The sequence below is a fragment of the Alnus glutinosa genome, chromosome 3 (assembly GCF_958979055.1).
Source record: "Alnus glutinosa chromosome 3, dhAlnGlut1.1, whole genome shotgun sequence".
Classification (NCBI taxonomy): domain Eukaryota; kingdom Viridiplantae; phylum Streptophyta; class Magnoliopsida; order Fagales; family Betulaceae; genus Alnus; species Alnus glutinosa.
In genome coordinates, this window is record NC_084888.1 from 21,308,773 (window position 1) to 21,316,292 (window position 7,520).

The window sequence follows — 7,520 nt, forward strand, 5'->3', positions numbered from 1 at the left end:
TGGTTATTTAGATTTCTAATGTTTTGGTTTTAGATTTGTTTTTATTTGGTTACTTGGATTTGTATTTTTTTTTAATAGATATTTTGGATTGGTATTTAGATAAATTAGATTTGTTGATTTTGTATCAAAAGGTCCAAATAACCAAATATAAACAAATTAAAATTAAAATCTGCCCAAAAACAGGCCCAAAGCCCAAATTAAAAAGCAGTTTTCAAACCACTGGTTATAAACATAATAACCGTTAATTTTAATTACTCGCAAGCGCATGAGTCGTTTGCAGTTAATAAATTTCAAGTGCAATGTCGATCCCAGAAGGAATTGTGCTTTTGAAAATAAAATTTATAACTAAATTAATCAAATCTAAACCTAGTTCCAAAAAAGGGTTTGATTTTGGTGAATAAAAAAAATATATAAATAAAATAAAATAAAATGTACTAAGATTTTGGAATCCACACCCACCAAATCATAACAACATACTCCATGTTCATCAATATTAATCCGAAGTTCTTGAATATCATGGCCACTGCTTGGCTTTTGGGGCAAAAACTTTTCTTCTTATTCCTCAAGAAAAATGTGCAGTCTCAGGGATAATCAGACTTTCAGATCTTCTCACAAATGACTAATAATAGCCAAGAGTGTGAGCTCTCAACTTGATCTTCAAATTTAAACTTATTCTTCGAAAATTAACTCAAAAATATTAGTTCTTAACAACTTAAGAAATTATGTAGATCAAATACAATTCTTTCTTTTCTAGAGCTTTAGGCATATCGATTTATAGGCTTAGAATACTAGGAGAGTTGGAGATATAAGCAATGTGGGACAAGTAGCAGTGGAAGTTGTAGTAGAACTAGAACTTCACTAGGGGTGGACGGCTAGGGCTTGGAAAACCCTAGCTATAACGCCCCAAGATTTTAAGACATAAAATATAACGTCTTAAAATAGGAATTTAAAATCTAATAATAATATAAAAGAATATATGAATATGTCTAATAGCAACAAAGACACTCCGTTAAATAAGAATGAGTAAAACACTTATTTCTCCTATGAACAAAATGAGTAAAACCTTTGTTCCAGAATGAGAATCTCATTCATGTAAAATAATCCATTAAATAAGAGGGAATTAAACTCTTATTTCTCTCATTGAATAGGAGGAGTTAAATTCTTGTTCCAAAATGAGGCTACTCATTCGTGTATAACAATCCATTAAATATGGGGGAGTTAAACTCATGTTCTGGAGTGAAAATTAATACTCATTCATGTATTATTTCAGAAGGTTTTGAAACAATTGAACTCATTTATGAAACTTTTGAAATGTGTGATGAAGATATGCATGCGTATGTACATTTAGTATAATGTCACATAGCACCACTTTAGATTATGTATATAATGCTTTTGATATATGTGATCTTTGGGCTTAGTATCGTGATCTTATAAATGATCGTATTTACTCTTCTTAAGCCATTGGATAAGTGACTGGATATTGGATTATTAGAAAAGAGTGAATATTTATTCTTATATAAGATCTAACAAGTTTAAACGTTGATTGATTGGTTGATTACCTTTCACCATGACAGATTGTCTATCGTGACAATATCAAACGTCAACGACAAGGAAAACGATGACAGAAATCCATGTGTCTTGACAAGCCGTGCCTTGAAAAAGGTAATCTCATCTCAATCTTTACAAACACACAAGTCCCTGAGTTAGAAACTAGTCGAAAAAAGCACCTGAAGGAAGCGATGATTAGCAAGGTTAGAATCACGCATCCTTAATGCAGATCCCTGCGCTCACACCAAGAAGACCGAATTTATACCAGGTAAGATTACTATTGGTTGAGTATATGTGACAAGTACGTGAAACCCACTTAAGCACAAGTCTATGCTCTCGTTCTTAATGACGCTGAAAAAGAGGAATACTTAGATATGATGGTTGATATTGTATTAAGGTTAGTACGTAATCGATAAGTCGAACCCATAAAATAGGATGATGGTACTATATAAAATTTTATACCTTGATAAAATATTATTTTCTTACACTCTTGGATGAATAGGAACGACCCATATTGAAATCGAGACGTTAGGCTATGAATAAATTTCTTCCCTAGAATTGGTAGATGGAATTTCAGTAATAGATGATAAGATAAAAGGCCCAAGTAATTAAAATTATATGAGGAGATAATTGATAAAAAATGAAATATACATTATTTTCTTACATCCTATTTCTCTCAAGATATTTTTATTAATCAAGGTTAGAATGACCAATGTCTAGTAATTAGACGGTACACTTAAAATCTGTGTCACTAGATTTAAGATTTAGAAATTTAAATCTTTCCTTAGTGTAAACTTTATGTGTAGCATAGTTTACGAATTTCGAGGATGAAATTCCGTTAAGGGGGGAAGAATGTAGCGCCCTAGATTTTAAAACATAAAATATAACGTCTTAAAATAGGAATTTAAAATCTAATAATAATATAAAAGAATATATGAATATTTGCAAGTGTAAAATTCACTATGAATATTTATAGGATTAAATATTCATTAATATTTGAGGTATATTTATAGTTTTAAATTGGCTAGTCTAGTCAACCAAGCCTTAAAATTGAAAATGACTAGAGTTGGGGAACAAACTGTTGTGAGTTTTAAAGTAATCACAAGCGCACAAATCGTTTGCAATTTAGTGTGTATACAAGTGCGAGATCGAATCCATATGGAATTGTGTTGCGAAAATTAATTTCTATTTAAATTAATCCTATTTTAACCTAGTTCCAAATTTAAGGCTTTTTAACAAAAAAAAAAAAAAAAACTAAATAAATCAAAAGATAGGGTTCTGAGGTTCAAGAATCCACACCCATCAAATCATAACAACATATTCTCATGTTCATCAACACACATTTGAAGTTCTCACCATACAAATCTTAGGTTTATTATACTTTACTTCAAAAATTGATTAAATCATTCAATGAATCCATTCTTGCACAAATCACAAAAGATATCTAGTTTTGACTAAATCATCAAATGTATCCGTAGAATGAAACACACCGAATATCCAACATTTTGATAAATAAAAATCCAATAATCAATTAAATGAAACTATCTCAAATCATCACATGTATTTGAAAATCACAATAGATATCTAAGAATAATCTCAATAATTGAAGTAGAACAATGAGAAATCAAAAACCCATAAACTCAAATGGTGTAAACAAGCATGAAAACATAGTTTATCTTCAATGGTGATGCTTCATCCTTAACCCCAGTTGAGATATTAGCCTTTCATGGCAAAAGAAAGCATAAAGAAACTACAAGAATCCATAAAAAATCAAAGAAACTTACCAAATATGGGAGATCTAGGTGAAAATCACTCAAGAAACCCTAAAAACCAGTGAGAACGGCGCCTAGGGCGCTTTCCTAGTGTCATCTACGAAAGAAATGAGAAAGATGGGTATTTATAGAGCTAGCTAGGGTTTCTGCATAACCAGGTCAGCATAAGTGCAATTGATCGCACTTTAGGTGCACTCGAGCATTTGTCATGGCTTCTGCGGCGCAGTGCACGGGCGCTGTATGAGCTGTGTGCGGGGAATGCGCTCGAGCGGTTTTTCGCTTGATTAGAATCAAAGTTGCTTGATTGACTTGTGCTGTCTGATTTTCATCTTATCCCCGCTTCTCTGCAATTACACATGAAAAACACCATTTTTCTCTCAATGATCTATAAAACACCAAAACTAGTTAAAATATCAGAAAATAACAAAGCTAAAAGTTTAACTAATGTAAATTAATGGGTCAAAATATACAATATTTGGCACTCATCACAAAACGTGAGTGCGCTCGATCGTACAATGAGTTATGCTCGAGTGCATCAACAAATGAGTCCCCAACACTGGCGTTCTACAAATCGCAGATCAGCCGAACACCTAGCTGTCCAATTTTTATTAAAGCAAAATATCTCATCTTCAATGCTTCTTAGCCGTTGGATACGATCACTTTGAGGTGATCTTGGCTGTTCCTATAAAACTGAACCCATCATGTTCACAATTCTCACGCATCTTTCTCTCTTTTTGTCTAATCTCTCTCTCGGTTCCTCTCCTATCTTATTCATTCTCTGCAACATCTCTCTTCTCTCTGTTCTCTGTGATTTCAGGAAGAAGATGCTCTGCAGTAGAGCTCTTATAATCCCTCATCACTCTCTCGGTTTCATCCGGCTAGCAGCAGTGAACCTCAGTTACTCTCTTCTTTTCTCTTTCTCTCTCTCTCTCTCTCTCTCTCTCTCTCTCTCTCTCAATGGTCCAACAACAAGAAAGATTAGAGAAGCTCTCTCTCTCTCCCTCCCGCGGGTAATCTCTCTCTCTCTCTCAAGTTCTCTTTTCTCTCCCTCTTTCTTCTCTGTCTTCTCTCTCAGGTTCTACCTGCAGTAAGAGAGGAAAAGAAAAATAAAGAAAGAAAAGAAGAAAAAGAAAAGAAAAAGAAAGAAAAGAAAAAGGAAAAAGGAAGGAAAAGATATTTAGTAAGTTTTGTTTTAATATTTGTGATTTATGAGTAATCTAACGTTTTAAGTTGTGTTTTTAAACAGGGTGATTAAATTATAAAATGTGCCGTTGTGATGCCCAAGCGAAAAGCAAATATTTTATAAAGCATTGTTACACTGCCCAAATGAAAACAAAGTATTTTTAGGCATTATTAATACTAATGTTGCAATTCTACTCAATTTTTATAAAGGTTAAATAAGAAATAAATATGTAGTTATTCTAGTCCACATGTGTTTAAAGTATAAAACTCGTTAATTATATTAATGTATTTATTATGTGTTGTGAGTTAAATTACTCGCAAGTGCACGAATTGTTTGCAATATAGTATGTGCAAGTGCGAGGTTGAATCCATAGGGAATTGCGTTGCGAAAATTAATCTCTATTTAAACTAATCTTATTTTAATCTAGCTTCGAATTTTTGAGATTTTTTTATGCAAGATAATAAACTAAAATAAAATTGAATAAGAATTATTAATAAAAAGCATTAAGGTTTTAGAATCCATCTTGCCAAATCAAGCACCACATTCTTGTGTTTTATTCATACACCCGATAAACAATAAAGCCTTATTCATTGTTCAAGGTTACGTAGAAAATATATTAAATCATTCAATGAATCCAACTCAATAACAAATTACAACGAATATCCGACTTTTAATAAATAATCATTCAATCAAAAGGCATAAATCAATTAATTGAATATTAGACTTGAACAATAATTTGATTAAACATCGGAGTTATATAAATAAAATAACAAGAACGTGCGTTATCAATGACGAGGTTTCATCTTCAACCTTAGTTGAAGATTTTAACCTCTCATGACTAAAAACAACACACTAACATTCATTAAGAACAAAATAAAAAAGAAAAGACTTACAAAAGAAAACTGCAAGATGGAAGGGTGCAAAAAGAACTCAAAAACATGCCTCAGTGTGGCTGAAGGCTTGCGCCTCTCAGCCATCCTCTACTGCTTTTTACAAGAGAAAAAAACCTATATATAACTACAAGTGGTTAGGGTTTTGGCGTCAAACAATTTGCTCAAGGACAAGACCCAAATCCTCTAAGGCTGCGATGCGGCGCTTCTCAGTCTAATTAAGGAAAAATGTGCTTGTATCTTTGCTATTCGTTGTGCATGTTCGGTTCTTTTCTTGGAAAGAAAATCATCCATATATAACTCATGCACGGTCACTTTTAAAGATAAAGCTATCCACAGCGCCTCCACACATGCTTTAGGTCAAGAGAGAAAAAATTGTTTCCTCTCTAATTCACTTTCCTTCCGGTTTTAGCACTACCAAGTCATGAGAAAAGAATCGTGTCTTTACAACTTGCGGTGCATGAATTTTCTAGGTCAAGACAACATCAACGTGTTTCCTTTTCTGTATGGCACAGAACGACTTGCCAAACTTGGAGAGAAATGTGGTGTTCGATGCTACCTTGCCAATTATGGAGAAGCTCGTCTGTGTGTCCTGAATCGGTGATGGTCCTTTTGCATGGAAAGAATCGGGTGTAGCCAAGCTTTCCTAAAGAAAAACGTTGCACCTTCCTTGCATGGATTTGGTGCTTCTGGTCTTCCCAAATAAATGTGTGCTGCCAAGTCTTCTTAAAGAAACCCGTATAAGTCTCGGAGTTGCACCCTTGTGCATGGAAAGAATCATGCATCTCTTGCTGCCAGATATGGAAATTCGGTGCCCAGGTCTTCAGTTATGGAAACATGCACGTCCGCTAATTTTGGTGCTAGAACGGCTCTTGTGTATGCATGGGCATCAGTACTGCTTGTTTATGGAAAGATCTTTCCAAATTTGGTTCAGTGCTTGCTTATCCTAGAAAGAAGACGTGCCTCTTCTTTGGTGCTGTCTCTTTTTGCTGCCAGCTCAAGAGTCTAACGTGTCTCCCAGTTAAATGCACTTTCCTTAATTCTGTTCGGTTGCCACGACTATAGGTCTAAGAATAATACACTCAAAATGCCTCCACACGTCCAAAAGAAAAAGAACATTTAGCAAACAACATGCTAGCCGAAAATGTGCTGCGCACTCTAGGTCTAGAAAAAAAAAAAAAAAAAAAGTATTCTCAACATGGCAACACCAACACATCCTTTTTGCTATGTCCTTGATTATTTCATTCTTAATGGCATATATACTACTTTTATGGTGGCAGAATGACCCAAGGGCAGGCATGGAAGTTGGCCTTTTCTTTGTTTCTTATTTTCTTCTTAAGGTACTTTGCCAAAATTTCCGCTTGTGCATTTTTCATATAAAAACCACAATTATCTCTTAATGACCTGCAAAACATTAAAATACCAAAACTACCCAAAAACATTAGAAAATAATAAAATTAAAGGTTTAGCAAATATAAATTAAGGGGTCCAATTATACAATATTTAGCACTCATCAAATACCCTCAAACATACATTTTGCCAGTCCCTCAGTAAAACAAAATCAAAAACAAAATCAAAATATGAAATATAAGTCCTTTGTCGTGTGAGAGACAATTGCATTTAGCATATGCAACAAGCCTTTTAAACCTGTAGGACTCACTAGAGGACGAGTGAAGTCTCATGAGGGTTTGCCAGGAATGATACCCACAAACATTTTAAAGTACTATGTTGTTGTTAAACAAAGACTTCCACACAAACACATGGTTTAGACATCATGAGCAAGTTTAACAAGGTTAACATCATATTATCATCAGGACATCAAAAATCGATTAACTTATAGCTGAAAAATTGAGACAACACATACTCAAATAAGTGCAAAGTGAGATTAACATAGACTCATGAGGTTTTAATTTTTCTCAAAGCTTGTGTACCCTAAAATTCATAGGAATTTTACTAGATGAAAACAACGAATGCTTAAATCAATCTTTTTTTTTTTTTTAAAGGTTGTGCAGTGCTTGACTCCTTTAAGCTTTCTAATTGACCTATGTATCGACTATCGAGTGTTGGGCCAGTGACTCCCAAACTAGATGGTTTTAGGGCATTAGATGTAGAGACATTCATAAGGGC